Genomic DNA, 18,389 nt, shown 5'->3' with positions numbered 1-18,389 from the left:
AAGGGGGAACAACTATTACACCAGTCACCCAGTTGCACAGCGGATTACTGATTCCATAACAGCTATGCTGGTATTAGATGTGCATCCAGTATCCACCATTAATGCAGTTGATTTTAGAGAGTTAATTGAGGTCCTGTGTCCCTGCTACCAAATCTCATCTAGATTCCACTTCACTAGAAAAGATAGTATGTACAAGGATGTTAAAAAAAACATAATTAATGTCCTTGGAAATGCCATTGTACCTACTTCTCACTTAACCACAGATATGTGGACAAGAGGAACAGGGCAAACAAAAGATTCCATGACTGTGACAGCCCACTGGGTAGATGTACTGCATTCAGCAGCACCAACAGCAGCAGCATCTAACAAATGCCAGTTCTTTCAGAGGCAGGATATTATGGGTATCACTGGTTTTACTAAGAGACATACCGCTGACAACCTTTAAAAAAAAAAAACTCAGGGAAATCATTGCAAAATGGCTTACCCCACTTGGACTCTCCTCGGGCTTTGTGATTTCTGACAATGCCATCAATATTGTGAGAGCATTACAGCTGGGTGAATTCCAACATGTTTTGCTTACATAATTAACTTGGTGGTGCAAATTAAAAAAAAAATATTGACAGGGGCATGCAGGATATGCTCTTTGTGGCCTGAACAATTTTGGTAAATTTTCACCATTCAGCAAGTAAATGTAGAAGATTGCAGCAGTTGCAATAACTGTTGATTTTGCTCTGCCACCAGCTGAAGCAAGAGGCAGTAACAATGTGGAATTCAACCCTTTATATGCTTCAATGAACTGAGAAACAGCAAAAGGCCATCCAAAGCTACACAATGACCTATGATATAGGGAAATGAGGGTTAATGCACCTTAGCCAAGCACGGTGTAGAATATTTTCTGTGTTGTGCAAGGTTCTCAAACCCTTTGAATTTGCCACATGTGAAGTTATTTTAGACACTGCCAGCTTGAGTGAAGTAATTCCTGTAGTTTGACTCTTGAAATAGCAGCTGGAGAAACTGAAGGAGGAGCTGAAACAAAGTGATTCTGCAAAGCATGGTTGGACTTGTAGATAAAGTCCTTCATTTGCTTTGGCAGGATCCAAGGGTCGTAAATCTCTTGAAATCAGATCACTATATTTTAAACACCATACTTGATCCTAGGTTTAAGTCATACTTTGTGTCTTTCTTTACAGCGGACACAAATTTGAAGAGCTGTTGGTGAGCAAATTGTCACTTTAAGTGGAACGTGACACGGCAACATCTCCTACTTCAGTTTTTCCGGCAAGTGCGGCTGCCAGGAAAAAACGAAATTTTCCTAAGAGACCCACTGGTGGTGATACAGATCAGTCAGCAGAAACGTTTGACATCTGGTCCAGACTGAAGGAACTGCCTATAATTAGTGACATTTCTACTGTAACTGCATATGACATGGGGCCTAATTCAGAGCTGATCGCTGGGCAGCGATTTTTGCAGCCATACGATCAGATAGTCGCCAAATTCTACAAGAAAGACTATTACCGGCAATTACTTTTAAAAAAAATACAGAGGCACCTGTAATGATGAATTCCAGCGGGATGCATCAATAGTGTGTGAAGAAGAAGATGTACAATCTGATGGAGGTGAAGAATCAGATGATGATGACGATGGTTACATCTAGCCTATGTAGAGTCAGTTTGTGTATGTAAAGACCATTGGCAGCTTGTTTTGTGGCGGCCCAAACAAACCATTCATTTCAGCTACAAGTGGCATTCCCTGTCGCTGAAGTGATTGGTTTGGTAAACTGTCCATGTCCTGTTTAATATATACAATGTTAGGCTGGGTGGGAGGGCCAAAGGACAATTCCATCTTGCACCTCTTTTCTTTACATTATGCGCTGTTTGGAGAATTGCTGACTGTCATCTTGTCTAGATGACAAACATTTTAACAGTTTATTAAACTTCCACCATGTCTGCTACTGCAGTGCCATTCTGTTTCCTAGATGTGCAATGTTGGAAGTTTAAGTGCCACATTTTTGTGCTTCCCACTGCTGTTGCTAAGCTGAGTCATCCAGCTACCTTGGTGCAACCTTTTGACCTAAACTAGATGAAAACAATATTGTGAGCTGTGAAGCGGTCAAAATTAACAGGAACTAAAACAGGCCCAAAGTCTGTGATTTTAGTAAAAAAATACAGATCCAAAACTAAAACCAAAACCTGCAAGGGCCTTTTTGGCTAAACCAAGTACAGATCAAAATACAAACGAGATACAGATCCAAAACCAAAACCCATACAGGGGCCGGCACATATCTGTAATAATTATGGATGCTAGGCCTGTGCTGAAGTTAACTTCTAGTGCAAGGCCCATGCCCAATTAAAGTCAGATACAGTAGGTTAATATTTTTGGCATAAGGCCCGTCATCCCACTGCTTCACTATAAAGTGAACAGAGTTTGCCAGCTCCACCACAATTCACTAGCACTTCAATGATTGGATATGAAGATAAAGATACAGCTGCTTACGTGACAAGACATTATCATTGTACACACCGACAAGTTGGTGATGAATTTCAGCTGCTGATGTACCCATTAGGTGCAGAAATCTGTTCACACTAGGCTGGACAATCCTAGGCCATTTACAATCCCGGAATTCAAAAATGGTAATTCCCGGGATTCCCGGGATTCCTGGGATACCCGGGATTGGCTTGTTTGTTTCCTGTGTGGCCGCCCTCCCACCCTCCACCCGCACACATAGCTCATTATACCACATGGGCAGGAGGGCGGCTCACGTCCTCCGGGTGCGGCGGTTGACGGGCGACTGGCTATGCAGCGTGATGCTCAACGCTGCCCTACACTGAAAAAACAAGGAGCTTTCTAATCCCGAATCCCCGGGATTGGAAGCTCCAAATCCAGGATTGAATCCCAGCCAATTTTATGCCTAAATCCCAGGATCCCGCTGATCCCAATCCCGGGATTGGCCACCCTAGTTCATACTACGTACCTCAATGTTTGACCATATTTCCACCAGCCCCATCATCTTACGTCTGATGTTGGGACAGTATGACTGATATGAGGCGCAGTCTAATGGGCGTGAGGGGAAGCAGTGGTCTACCTGGTGGGAAATTAGAATGAATAGAGAACATTACACATGTGAGAGGTCTTGTTATCTTGAATCACCCTCTTAATTGTCTAACTGCTATACAAGTTCACAAAGAAAATGTACAACTATCAATAAATAACACAAATTTATATTTTGTGTTTTGCATTACTTTTTTTTCTGCTTCAGTTAAATTGCAATACATTTAGTGAACAAATATCATTTTTTTTTTTTCAGATAAGCTATTTCAAGTTGTCCAAACATCCTAACCTGGCAGACCTTTTATCAATCAAATTGGATTTGCAATGCACACCCTCTTTGGCAAAGTCTGTGAGACAAGGGACAGGAGAAAGTGCTTCAACCCCCAGTTCTCTGGTGAATTGCATGGATTTTTGAACTTACTTAGTAGTGATGCTCTGATCACATAGAAGCTGATTCCCAGTTGCACATGTCAGCTGCAGCCGACTGTCATTCTGACTGCACACCATCGACTCTCCCTCTGTCAACAAAGCTTACATGTGAACAACCCAGTACCACCCAGTTACACCCCTTCAGCTGCATGTGGAATTGACTGAGTTGTGACTGACTCTGAATTGGCCATAGATTGATAGATGATGGGCCTTTAATGATGGGTGTGCTCATTGATGCATATTCTCTGCTTCAGAGGCTGTACAATGAGAGCACATGCAAAGTTCCACCCGCAAAACTTATTTGCATTTATCTCAGCATTGACCCAAAAATGACTAACTTGAGGTAATTGGAATATGTTTAGCAACCAAAGATAGAAGTTGTTTATATTTAATATTTGAAAGGAAAATCATTTTCATCTTATGAGTCAGTGGTAAAACAAAACACATTTGTTGAAGACAGTTATTGTTTACTAATAAAAATATGTTTGCAGCACAGGATGTGTCAACCCCGCCATGCCCCACCCCGCTAGGCTTACTCTGTTGCTTCCTCTTCTGTTCTGTCTTGTCTTTGTTGCTGCAATGGGAGCTGTTGGGGAGGGGGTGGGGGTGGGAGATTGGTCTTTTTCACTTCACATGGCAGCAATAAGTCAGGTCACTGACGATTATTATTAATATATATTAGTGGAGGCAGCTGTGCGCGAGAAGGACCTGAAAAGAGAAAAATAATGGTAAGTAAACATACTTCTACTGTACAAAAAATACTGTTCCTGGAAACTCAGGCCACCTAACAATGCATGTGTTCCAATCTGCACAGATGCATTCAGTAGGGATTCCATTAAATTAATCAAAACACCACAATGCAAGCTGCAGAAATACCTGCACCATTGCGTGAATAAGCACACAATTTTCATCATAAGAATATAGCACATTCCTCCTATTGCGAGCCTTTGAAAGGACTCGAGTATCTGGCTCTTCCTTTGGCCTCCCCTCCACCTCCTGGCTCCCTTCCTTCTGCATCTCCTTTCTGCTCTCCTCCTCAGTGTGACCCCGGGTGAGAATCAGCATCTCCTTCCCCTGGCTCTCTTCACCCCTGGTACGCAGTTTAAAATACATGTTTTCACAAAGCACAAGCTGGAAAACTAATTCTCTCTCTCTCTCTCTCTCTCTCTCTCTCTCTCTCTCTCTCTCTCTAATACCTCAAATACAGTATACTTCTCTCTTTCCCAAACACCTACTCAAATCTATCAAAGGACAAAATGTCTGAGCTTTGACTTAGCGTATAGGGTGTGTGAGGTACAACTTTTGGGTCTGAGCTTTGACTTAGTGTATAGGGTGTGTGAGGTACAACTTTTGGGTGCCAATGGGAAACTTTCTTTAAAACTGTGCAACTCGCATTATGAAACTTGCATTCTGGTTGGTCAGTATCTCGTATACTTCCTAGTGTGAATTCTTGTGAGTTAAGTGGGACCCATAAATCTTTCATTCTTACTGGGAGAGCTGCACTTTGTGATACTAATATGCTTGTACATATACAATTAGTACCGGCACGCTAAGTGGCAGGATGTACTGCACAAGGTTGGTACATCCTGCCCATAGACACTTAAGTCTGGTATGCAGTTAGGATGTCGACACTATGTTGACATTCATTTTGTAGACATCAGAATGTCTAATGTTATGATGTTGACATGGTTGAAATGCAGACATAGACAAAGAGCGGTATCTTATATCACTGGGGGCTATACTATTAGCCCTGATGCTGGCATCGTTTTTGCCTGATGCCGGCACTTATCTGGGATAATGCTTCGGGTGGCTCAGGTACTCAAAGCATAATCTGCAATTATGGGGCCACCGATACCATGTGTTTTCCCCCGATTCTATATGTTTTTGTGCGATCGTGGGTCCAATTTCAGACAATCAAAATGGCCTCTAATTGGATACCGCAATAATAACCATTGGTCATACATCGCGAAATACGGCCATTTTGATTGGCTGAAGTGCCATCGGGGCTTATAGGATACCACCCAATCTGTCAAAAGATGACTTTAGGTTTACTGTAAAAACAAATTGTTGACATTGTCACCACATCGACATTTGCTAAATGTCGACATGCTCAATCTCTACATGCTAAACACATCAATCTGTTTTGTCAACTTTCAAATGTTGATATAATGAACATCGTCATGGTGACAATTTATTTCATATACCAAACTTTTCAGTTTTACCTGTCGGTGTTATCACAGCAATTCTTTTTATTTAGTTTTCATGCTTAAACACCATGCACTGAAGAATTTAAATTAAATTAAATGCAAACTTTAAAGTCCATAGGCTGTTAAATTTACACTATATAAATACCGTAATTTACATACAATATGCAGAAATGTAAAACTAACCTCTGTCTCTGGATTTTGGGTGTTAATATGCATACTGTAGGTAGAACATGAAAAGGTCACTTAAGAACAGCATGCTAAATGCAGAGGTAATTATTTCTAAACTAACCTAGCCAGCAAGGATGCTTTCCCACTGCTCTCCACCTGATATTACATCTGCCCATGCTAATCCCTCTTTTCAGCTCTTCCTGCTCTAATGTGCTACCCACTGACTAAATAGTAGCATAAACAAGACACGGCTCTGTACCAAAAATAAAATAATAGGAAAAGTTGAAAGAAAAACACTTAGGAAAACACAACTAAACCTTTTCTTTATGTTTTCGAAGCCAGTTTTTAGGTGGAAGGTTATTCCGGGAATGAACTGGTTAATTTTCCAACAGGATGAAGTTACAGCAAAATGGAGTAAAAAAATAAAAAACCCATAAAAGTGCCAGAGTAATGAAATTCACTGAGAAGGCAGGAAAGGTGATGGTGGGGTCAGTACTCATTAATACTTTTACAAGTGGCATCTGAGAAAGGTTAATAGGGGATATTTGTGGTACTGTATAGGTATCTAGCCCAGGATAAGCTGACATGTTGTCCAGTGAATACAGAAAATGAAACAAGAAAAACTAGTGCTGCGAAAAATATTTCTCAATGTGTAATTCGTAAAAACTGTTTGCTTCACAGCTAATGGGCCTGATTCAGGTTGGATTGCAAATTCTGCTAAGTGGCAGAATTTGCAATCCATGTGAAAGAATGCTGGATGCCGCCCATCGCAGGACAAGGCTGCCCGGTATGCTGACCGCTGCTCCCCACCTCGATCAAGCAGAAATTGTGATCTCATCGCAATTTCTGCTTGATCGTAGAAATTAGGATAGCCTCCAGCCATCTTTCTGATCACGGTGGCTGTGTGTGGCATCATGCAGATGCCGCGATCATGCCCCTGTCCTGCCCTGTTCACACTGCACCTCCCATATTTTGTAGCCACACCCCCACAATGCTCCGTCTCCGCCTAGGAACTGGAGCGTTGCTGCCCCCCGTCCCGTGAACGCCTCTCCCTGATTGACAGGCAGAGGCGTTTACATTTTCAGAAAATGCGGGCGCATGCGCAGGACGGGCGATGTGCATGCATCCTTATCGTAATTTTTGCAGTTCGATCGCCATTAGCGATCAAACCTGAATCTCCCCCAATGTACACTAATTAATGGGTGATAGTTAATTATTAAGCAGAAAGATATGAAACCTTTAGCAACCAATGCACTTCTGTCATTTTATAGACTGTGCTAGATAAATGGTAGCTATACAGATGTAGCCACGCTTATCGTAGCTACATCTCAGCGTATTCGCAAATTGCTAGGCGTGACTGCATGTCGATTTAGTGCGCTCAGATGTGCACGCTCCCCATTTGCAATGAGTGCCCGTCCACGGCAGATGTAGCCACGATGAGTGTTGCTACATCTGTAGGTTAATTGGTTGCTATGGCCAACTTTCTCCATTATCTCAATCAAAAGTTTTGATACATCTCACTGTAAGTGTTGTAATTGAAAATTACTGTCAGGTTGCTCTAACAAACCATTTATTTCATCCATCTTTACAATAGATAGATTTTATATTCTCTCTCTTCTCTGTGGTGTGTTGTGTAATGACATTATACCCTATTAGACTAGAGGAGAATGTGCTGTCTTGTGACATTCAGATCTAGCTAAAAATGCATCAGCAAAAAGCAGTTGCAGAAGAAACTTTGACTACATTAGGTCAAAGTTTTATAATTGGCATGGGTACATGCATGCATCAACACAAAGCAGTATCTACAGTAGGGATGAGCGGGTTCGGTTCTCAGAGAACCGAACCGTACCGAACTTCACCATTCTAGTTCGGTTCCGAGCAAGGCTCTGGTTTTCCCGCCTGACTCGGAAAGAAGAACGAGGCAAAACGTCATCATCCCGCTGTCGGATTCTCGTGGGGTTTGGATTCCATATAAGGAGCCGTGCGTGTCCGTGTGTTGTGCTGAATCTGTCCAGTCACAGTGCTTGTGTCCTCTGCTGCCATATGTCCAGTGCCATCAGTCATTCCAGTGACCAGGCAGTCACAGTGTTATACGCTGCTGCTATATGTCCACTGCTGCCGTATAATAGTAATAACAACAACAACAAGTCCCTTACAGTATAAAGTCAAATCCCCAAAGAAAGGGGAAAAGAAAAAAGAAATCAGTTACTTATATGGTGCACGCAACCCAATAAGCATTAAATTTAAAATAAATCCTTTATTGTAAATTCATTAAAATCCCTATAATGTACTCAGATCTAGGCAAAATGCCACAATAAATGTATGATAATTCAGTCTTTAATTAATTTTATTTTTCAGACTTGTATTGTCCTTTATTCAAAATCAAGCGAAGTATTAAAAACGTAGTAAGGAAAGTGAAAAAAGAATGAAAATAAGTGAATAAAGATTAAAAACAAGACTAGTGTGTCAGATATATTGTGTGCTCTTATTATCAATTAATCCTAATATGTATAGACCGTAATGATTCTTTCTATATTGCACTCAAATTAATTATTCATATTGAGAGATTTGTGGGTGATCGACTCAAGTGGGACTCTTAATAGGGTGTATCCCGGAAATACAGTCTAATATATTAATGTGATGATGGATATAATGTTTAATATTTTGTATCGCCTTTCAAATAACTTCAATGATAGGCAATTGCTGTATTTCAATGATTACCAGGACCTTACGAAGTCACACCCTTAGGATATTGCAACTAAACCTGCATCATTATAATGCTGACGACAAATACTTGTATTTAACCACTGTAACTACCTATGATATGCACTCCAGATCACTTCATGTGTCACCTAGAGTTCTAATACTGCCCATTCCTAGTATTATATAGGTGCGGTTCCCGTAACAATGCGGACAATACAGGCTGTCTGATACGCTGTATACTAGTTCTAATGAGATAACTAGTATAACTGAGCCAACACTATTATATTATATAACCGCGTATCCGGATAGTATTTTATTAGTCCTGGCCACTTAAACTGTAATAAATTCCAGTGTGGTCTGCAGCTGTGCTTAACACAGATATAATCAGCTGCTTCAGTTATTAGGGCTTATAGCGGCACCTTTATAATCTCATACCAGACATTTGTATCACTGTGTTATAATAGAGCCTGCGGTTACACTGAATAGAGCTAGAGCTAAAGCTCTTGTGGCCACTATAGTATAATTCAGGATTCCGCACTGGATGTAATATCCATTTTTAAATGGCAGTACGTACTCCACCGTTTGTGCGGTACATCTATATTTAGGTTATTTGTAACTGCTGCCACTGCTACGTAGTTCAAAGTGTCATCACAAATTTCTCTTTTCAGATGAACGCGTATATTCTACCACTAGACGGGCCGTTTAAGCTCCTCAGCTAGTATGCTGTTAACTGCTGGCTATGATGATTCCTATATCATGCAGTACATTGATGGGGCATTAAACCGATAAAATCATAGATTGTTGCAGCCAATGCCGCCTGATTCACAATGCCGTCACTGGTCTCTCACACCAAATGACCACATATATTTTACAGCTGGGTTAACCGTTAGGCTGCTCGTTTAGTATACCATAAACTGTTTGATATAGTGAATCCTATATCGTACACTGCATTAATGGGGTATCAGATAGAAATAAGTTATTAATCACTGCAGCCACTGCCGTGCAATTAACAGTGCCGTCACCAATTTATTACTTCTAATAACCCCGTGTATTTTACAACCAGACGGGCCGTTATGCCACTCGTCTGATATGCTGTCAGATGCTGATTATAGTAAATCCTATATCATACGGTACACATATACATATATTTTAGTAGGACATAAACATAAACATTTATATTATGCACATAAGACACACTAGCTCTAAGCCAATGCACATTTCGCTCATAGGCTTCCTCAGGGCACTATAGTAATCCGCGCCCGCCGGACATGACATATTTATGGGGAGCCGTGGACATGAATGAACCAATTACTTTCAAACGTTTTGTTTTTAAACACAAAAGACGTTACTCATCATTAGCCGTATAAGCTCCTGTCTGCAGTGAACGTAAACTGCAGCACCTGCTGTCTATTAATCGGAGTGATAGGACTATGATGTGAGTCCTATGCTCCTATGTTAACACATACTTCCTCCCTACCATAACGAGAGGACATGGTAATTAAGATATTTATATCAATCCTGCAATCTTATGTGTCCCTCCCCTCTCATATATGTATTTAAATAAATAAATTGTTCACATATCAAGGTATAATAATCTCTAATGCAAATATATGGTTCTATACGTATTATAACCCACCCATTTCTTCTTTCAACAACACATAAGTGGTTAAGGGGTGTAATTATTTATATTCCAAGGTGCAATCTTAAATACCAATATATTACTTTGTACATATGACCTATCAGCTTCTATTTAGAAACCCATATACTGTCACATCTGAAATATTATAAAATTGATTTTTTGAGTTAAATCCCTGCTTTCTGAAATATATACTCCTGATCCTACGTATGCAACGTAATAAAAATAGATCCAATTATAGATATGGACCTTTTAATAATACAGTCCAATTATCTATATATACTTACTGTAATATAGAATCCGGCAAACAATATATCAGCAATTTGTAGCTACCACGTGATACACTATATCAAAATAAAATTACATTTAATTAAAAGTATACAAACAAATGATACAATCAATATGTGTGACATACACGAGAGACTGTGAATATAGATTGACTGTATCATAGTCAGCTCTGTGAAAACTATTAATACACAGTGTTAGTGATATGTGATTACATCACTAATGTGATAAACGTGAAAAAGTATTATCATCCATTAAGTGGTTCTATGAGCTGCTCCCAACTATTATATAAAATAGTGACAATTTTTTTAATTTTCATATACTGATTAGAGAGTGAATCCATATCCAAACTATAATGTGATATCATATTACAAAATGCCATTAACTACGTGTTTAGTGACATAACATTCATATGTGATAGATACATAGATCGATATATACGATATATGTATCCACAATCCAAACCTTTGAAAATGTAATTGTGTAATTCATAAATTAAATTAAAGTGTACAATGTGAAAGTGCAAGTCAACCTACATGGCCTATTATCATATTCTATATACAAAACATTTCTCGTGAAGTGTACATATGTCCTTACACTGAAAGATTATTAGATAAAGGATTAGTTAAAATTTAATATATTTTTGCATTACTAGAGATATATCCCAATCATATTCCTGATATAAGGTTAATATCATTACCATCCAGATTCATTGCTTATGAGAATCTGATTATTATTATTCATTAAATATAGTATAAATCATTACATTTTGTGGATACATCAGGTAAGTATAATATAGTAACACTGGTGCTATGCATAGCTCCAATATTATTGCCTTACATAAAGTAAGCATAGTGGGTTAATTATGGCTGTAGTCCCATGTTGGTCATGGTCTACTACAGAAGTATAAGCTAATAATGTGCTCCTGATCTCTTCATAAATATATCCATAGATAGGGAGCTAGGCATCAGATCATATGGGTAGGGTTATTAAATGGTAAGTACATATAATTTGTTGTTAATATACCTAAAATTCCAATTTTGCCTCCACATATTTCTACCCCATCATACTAGCATAATCTGATTCAGGTGTCAATTAGTCAAATCAATTAACATCAATTCTCCATTCGTTTATTAATGTATTTATACTAGATATAATGAGGTACCATAGCTTATAGCTCCCCCATGGATATATATTCCAAAAATGTAATTATATATATCACATTGTATCAAATTCTACCACTAGAGATGCATGGTTCAAAGAAGAAAGAAAGGATTATTCTCTAGATATGTGTATTATATTATATTAGGAGATTTTAACTTTTACCATTTTGAGTACATGTTATATTTCATTCCACACTGGTTATAACATACTATGTATGCTTGAGTGTCAAAGTGACAGGTTAGCAATTCATAAGCCCATAAAGAGGTAAGTATTCACAATATATAAACTGGTATGTTCCATAACCAGGGGCTAGGTTTTAGTAAGAGATAGCATCCTTATCTAAATTAAAACATATATTATCGTATATTTATGCTTGTGCTTAGAATTGATCCAGATAACAAGAAAGTCGGAATAATTTGCGTCCATGATAGCGTGTCAATCTTATGGACATTATGAGATGCTCTTCCACAACTAGAAATTAGAGTTATTTGATATGGAGTACTAAAGGAGTCCTAGTTCAGTGCTTCCATAGATGCACTGGATCTACTCAGGACTTCTATTGTGAGATACATACGATTTACCTGTTATTTATGATTCAATATCATGATATTAACTGATCTTATGGTTAGATCACAACATAGTGATCTTTTAAATTATAATGGCATTCATACCGCATAAAAGAAAAAAAGTACAAGAAAATCATATAAACGCTGAATAGTGTATCTCCTCATTTAGTCCAGAGGGAGTCAGAGTGTTCAGCAGGAAGATATATCTGGACTCCTTTTTTAAAAGTTCTTTCACCATATTGCCTCCTCTGATTCCCAACTCAATATGTTCCAGTCCATATATTTTCATTTTTTTGTGATCACTCTCATGGAATCTCAAAAAATGTCTCGCTACACTGGTGAGTTTTTTCAAATTGTTCAAATCTCTTTGTGCATTCTTAATGTTATATGCATGCTCTAGAATGCGTTTTTTAAAAAGTCTCTTTGTCATTCCAATGTACTTATATCCGCATGGACATGTAAGACAGTAAATTACTCCTTGTGTGGAGCAATTAATGAAACTGTTTATCTTGATCTTGTTTTGATACTTATCCTTGAACTCTGTGGTAATGTCAATATGCTGACATGCTTGACACTTTCCACACGGATAACAACCAGATACAGAGATAGCTCGCTTCTGATGTTTAACAAAGTGACTTCTGACCAGCTTATCTCGTAAGTTAGGAGATTTTCTCCAACTAATTTTGATGTTATCTTTGAAATCTTTCTGTAAGTCTTCATCCGTGTTTAAGATGTAACGATATTTCTGAAGTGTCGTATTAATTTGTCTCCACTCTTTACAATGTGTGCCGATAAATCTTACCTGACCCATATCTGGCTTCCTATTTGTCTTTGGAATTAATAGGGTGCTCCTAGGCACTTGATTGGTGGCTTTATAGGCTTTTTGTAAGGTTTGCTTTTTATAACCTCTCTTCTCAAGTCTTTCTTTCACTTCCTTAGCTCTTTTTCTATAAACTTCGTCATCAGAGCAGTTCCTTCTTGTACGGATATATTCACCTTTAGGAATAGCTCTTAGGGTAGAGGGATTATGAGAACTACTGTGGTGTAAGATACTGTTCGTGGCTGTGACCTTACGGAAAACATCTGTTTCGATCTCCCCATTGATGGTCTTGGAGATTTTTAAATCCAGAAAATTAACACATGTTTGACTGATATCTGAGGTCAATCTCAGGTTCAAGATGTTATCATTGAGATGTTGAATGAAATCCTCCAAAAGCTCACGATCGCCCTCCCATAGGATGAAAATGTCGTCTATATACCTGTGCCATCCCAGTATATGTTCTGTATATTTCTCATTACAGGTATTAAAGACGTATTCCCTCTCCCACCACCCCAGGTACAGGTTAGCATAGGTAGGCGCACAAGTGCTGCCCATAGCAGTACCCTGTACCTGGAGGAAGTATTTATCGTCAAAAGTGAAGAAGTTCTTTGATAATACAAATTCCAAGAGTTGTATGAGGAAGTAATTGAAATCTTGATGTGTACTCATACTGAGAAAGTATTGTACAGCCTTTAATCCATTGCTATGACCTATACTGGTGTACAAAGACTCCACATCACAAGTACATAGCCATGTATTGGCAGAAAGACTGATGCCATCCAACTTATTCAGGATGTCCATGGTGTCACGTATGTATGATGGAAGTTCCACCACAAATTTACGTAAGTTTTTATCTACGAATATACTGGCTTTTTCAGTTATGCTCCCTATACCTGAGACAATAGGTCTTCCAGGTGGGCAGGCACGGTTCTTGTGTACCTTCGGTAGCAAATAAAGAGTTGAAATTTTCGGATCAGTCACTTTCAGAAAATCAAAATCTGTTTTATTGATCACACCATCTCTCAGAGCTCCCTGAATCAAATTTTCATAGAATTTCAGGAAATTTGCAGTAGGATTGAACCACAATCTTTTATATGTGGTAGTGTCCGCTAATTGGCGATATGCTTCCTTCAAATACATTTCTTTGTCCCACAGGACGATGTTGCCCCCCTTATCGGAGGGCTTAACTACAGTGTCCTCCCACATGTTGATCTCTTTCAGGATTTTCCGCTCAGAGTCACTGAGATTATTTCTTCTATGGTTTCTAGCATTATATATAGTGTCCAAATCCTTAGATACTAGGTCCATAAAAATTTGGACTTGTTGGGCATATTTGTGGGTTAGGGAAAAAGGTTGATTTTTTTCGTAAAATGGGCCTCTGCGGATCATCTATCTCTACATTTTGTTCCTCACATTCTTCTGCTAGTTCCTGTAACATATTGATAGCATCATTTTCTTCATCATTCCAAGTTATATTCCTTCCTGATTGGTCCCTTTGAGGATACCCTTTACTCCGATTACAATGAAATGTTTTTAAGAGAATTTTCCTTGCAAATAATTGTAGGTCCTTCTGAATCTCAAACCTATCCATATTTTTGTCCGGGGAAAAGCTTAAACCTTTAGAAAGAACCGCAATGTATGTGGGATCAAGCATACGTTTGGTGAGGTTAATGACCTGTAGATCTTCCTGAATTAATTCCTCTTGTATGGCCGTTTGGTTCTCTGTGGTCTTCTCTCCCATTCTCCTTTGGTCTTCTTTCTTTTTCCACCTCTTTCCTCCTCTTCTGATTTTCTTGAATCTGAATGGTCTAAATTGTTTTCTCTTGTCCTTGGGCCAAATCCTAAAAAATGTGCCCTTTGCCATCTTAAAGAGGTGCTATCATTATTACCTTCACCTTCAGAGGATTCGAGTTCTGATGAACTGTAATTGGATGCACCGCCTGGTTCCCTCCTCTTGGGTCTGGTGGTCCATTTGTATACCGTGTTGTGAACATAGTCATTTTTATCCCTGATAAATTTTCCCCGTTTGCGTTCCAATAGGTCTTTTTCAAATTTATCCAAATCTAGGACATACTTCTCATATGATTTTTGAAATTCTTCTTCTTTTTCATAGGACTTGAGCTTTTCCCCTAAAGCGTCAATTTCATTAGTATATTGGTTAAGGAGCCTGGTGTCATGTTTAATGAGTATTCCAATTAAACTTTTGGAACATTTTAACAACTCTGTTTCCCATTCCTTTTTAAGGTCATCATCCAAATCAAAGGAAGGGAACAATTTAGGTCTAAGACCTCTAGGGGTCATATCAAATTTAATATAGTTATCAAACGTTGTCTTGTTCCAATAGACCTTAGTTTGTTTATACATCAAATTTTTTAAAACAATAAGGTCCTCCATCCATCCACGAGATTTAGTACTTATATTTTCCTCCCCAAATATATCTTTTTGTTCATTATTCCATTTGTCACGTCTATTACCAAGATCTTAACTTAGGCTGAATCCAGCCATGGCGCCACTTAGTACCGTAATATAAAGAGATATTAACCAGATTAGTATTTACGTATATATATAAATATATTTATATATAGTATTACTATAATCTTGTGCTGGGTAAGAACAGAGGGGTTCCAAGACCGACTCTACACAACTTTCGAGTTTTCCAAACACTGGAGAGAGTACCACTCTACTCCAAGTTGGGGGATAACCCGCACCAAGATGTAATCAATCCAAATAGTTTATGTGCTTGGGATACCTTTTCAGTAATGAATACCACTATCACTTTATAATGAATAAATCATGAAAACATTTTTTTTATATCAAGGTCATTATAGGTGCTACCAACTGATTTAGGTTAAAGTATAAAGTCAAATCCCCAAAGAAAGGGGAAAAGAAAAAAGAAATCAGTTACTTATATGGTGCACGCAACCCAATAAGCATTAAATTTAAAATAAATCCTTTATTGTAAATTCATTAAAATCCCTATAATGTACTCAGATCTAGGCAAAATGCCACAATAAATGTATGATAATTCAGTCTTTAATTAATTTTATTTTTCAGACTTGTATTGTCCTTTATTCAAAATCAAGCGAAGTATTAAAAACGTAGTAAGGAAAGTGAAAAAAGAATGAAAATAAGTGAATAAAGATTAAAAACAAGACTAGTGTGTCAGATATATTGTGTGCTCTTATTATCAATTAATCCTAATATGTATAGACCGTAATGATTCTTTCTATATTGCACTCAAATTAATTATTCATATTGAGAGATTTGTGGGTGATCGACTCAAGTGGGACTCTTAATAGGGTGTATCCCGGAAATACAGTCTAATATATTAATGTGATGATGGATATAATGTTTAATATTTTGTATCGCCTTTCAAATAACTTCAATGATAGGCAATTGCTGTATTTCAATGATTACCAGGACCTTACGAAGTCACACCCTTAGGATATTGCAACTAAACCTGCATCATTATAATGCTGACGACAAATACTTGTATTTAACCACTGTAACTACCTATGATATGCACTCCAGATCACTTCATGTGTCACCTAGAGTTCTAATACTGCCCGTTCCTAGTATTATATAGGTGCGGTTCCCGTAACAATGCGGACAATACAGGCTGTCTGATACGCTGTATACTAGTTCTAATGAGATAACTAGTATAACTGAGCCAACACTATTATATTATATAACCGCGTATCCGGATAGTATTTTATTAGTCCTGGCCACTTAAACTGTAATAAATTCCAGTGTGGTCTGCAGCTGTGCTTAACACAGATATAATCAGCTGCTTCAGTTATTAGGGCTTATAGCGGCACCTTTATAATCTCATACCAGACATTTGTATCACTGTGTTATAATAGAGCCTGCGGTTACACTGAATAGAGCTAGAGCTAAAGCTCTTGTGGCCACTATAGTATAATTCAGGATTCCGCACTGGATGTAATATCCATTTTCAAAATGGCAGTACGTACTCCACCGTTTGTGCGGTACATCTATATTTAGGTTATTTGTAACTGCTGCCACTGCTACGTAGTTCAAAGTGTCATCACAAATTTCTCTTTTAAGATGAACGCGTATATTCTACTACTAGACGGGCCGTTTAAGCTCCTCAGCTAGTATGCTGTTAACTGCTGGCTATGATGATTCCTATATCATGCAGTACATTGATGGGGCATTAAACCAATAAAATCATAGATTGTTGCAGCCAATGCCGCCTGATTCACAATGCCGTCACTGGTCTCTCACACCAAATGACCACATATATTTTACAGCTGGGTTAACCGTTAGGCTGCTCGTTTAGTATACCATAAACTGTTTGATATAGTGAATCCTATATCGTACACTGCATTAATGGGGTATCAGATAGAAATAAGTTATTAATCACTGCAGCCACTGCCGTGCAATTAACAGTGCCGTCACCAATTTATTACTTCTAATAACCCCGTGTATTTTACAACCAGACGGGCCGTTATGCCACTCGTCTGATATGCTGTCAGATGCTGATTATAGTAAATCCTATATCATACGGTCAGAAGTCACTTTGTTAAACATCAGAAGCGAGCTATCTCTGTATCTGGTTGTTATCCGTGTGGAAAGTGTCAAGCATGTCAGCATATTGACATTACCACAGAGTTCAAGGATAAGTATCAAAACAAGATCAAGATAAACAGTTTCATTAATTGCTCCACACAAGGAGTAATTTACTGTCTTACATGTCCATGCGGATATAAGTACATTGGAATGACAAAGAGACTTTTTAAAAAACGCATTCTAGAGCATGCATATAACATTAAGAATGCACAAAGAGATTTGAACAATTTGAAAAAACTCACCAGTGTAGCGAGACATTTTTTGAGATTCCATGAGAGTGATCACAAAAAAATGAAAATATATGGACTGGAACATATTGAGTTGGGAATCAGAGGAGGCAATATGGTGAAAGAACTTTTAAAAAAGGAGTCAAGATATATCTTCCTGCTGAACACTCTGACTCCCTCTGGACTAAATGAGGAGATACACTATTCAGCGTTTATATGATTTTCTTGTACTTTTTTTCTTTTATGCGGTATGAATGCCATTATAATTTAAAAGATCACTATGTTGTGATCTAACCATAAGATCAGTTAATATCATGATATTGAATCATAAATAACAGGTAAATCGTATGTATCTCACAATAGAAGTCCTGAGTAGATCCAGTGCATCTATGGAAGCACTGAACTAGGACTCCTTTAGTACTCCATATCAAATAACTCTAATTTCTAGTTGTGGAAGAACATCTCATAATGTCCATAAGATTGACACGCTATCATGGACGCAAATTATTCCGACTTTCTTGTTATCTGGATCAATTCTAAGCA

General features: G+C 38.2%; 1 long non-coding RNA gene across 1 annotated transcript in view; it reads right to left on the bottom strand.

Annotated features, from left to right (window-relative positions):
* Nucleotides 1-3,942: 3,942 nt before the first annotated feature.
* Nucleotides 3,943-18,389, bottom strand: part of LOC134986508 (uncharacterized) — a 137,601-nt gene continuing 123,154 nt past the window's right edge. The window contains exon 3 of the long non-coding RNA XR_010192382.1: nucleotides 3,943-4,185. This is a non-coding gene — a long non-coding RNA (uncharacterized LOC134986508). The remainder of the gene's footprint in view (nucleotides 4,186-18,389) is intronic.

Source organism: Pseudophryne corroboree, chromosome 2, assembly GCF_028390025.1.
Source record: "Pseudophryne corroboree isolate aPseCor3 chromosome 2, aPseCor3.hap2, whole genome shotgun sequence".
Classification (NCBI taxonomy): Eukaryota; Metazoa; Chordata; class Amphibia; order Anura; family Myobatrachidae; genus Pseudophryne; species Pseudophryne corroboree.
This window is presented reverse-complemented; position numbering and strand designations above follow the sequence as displayed.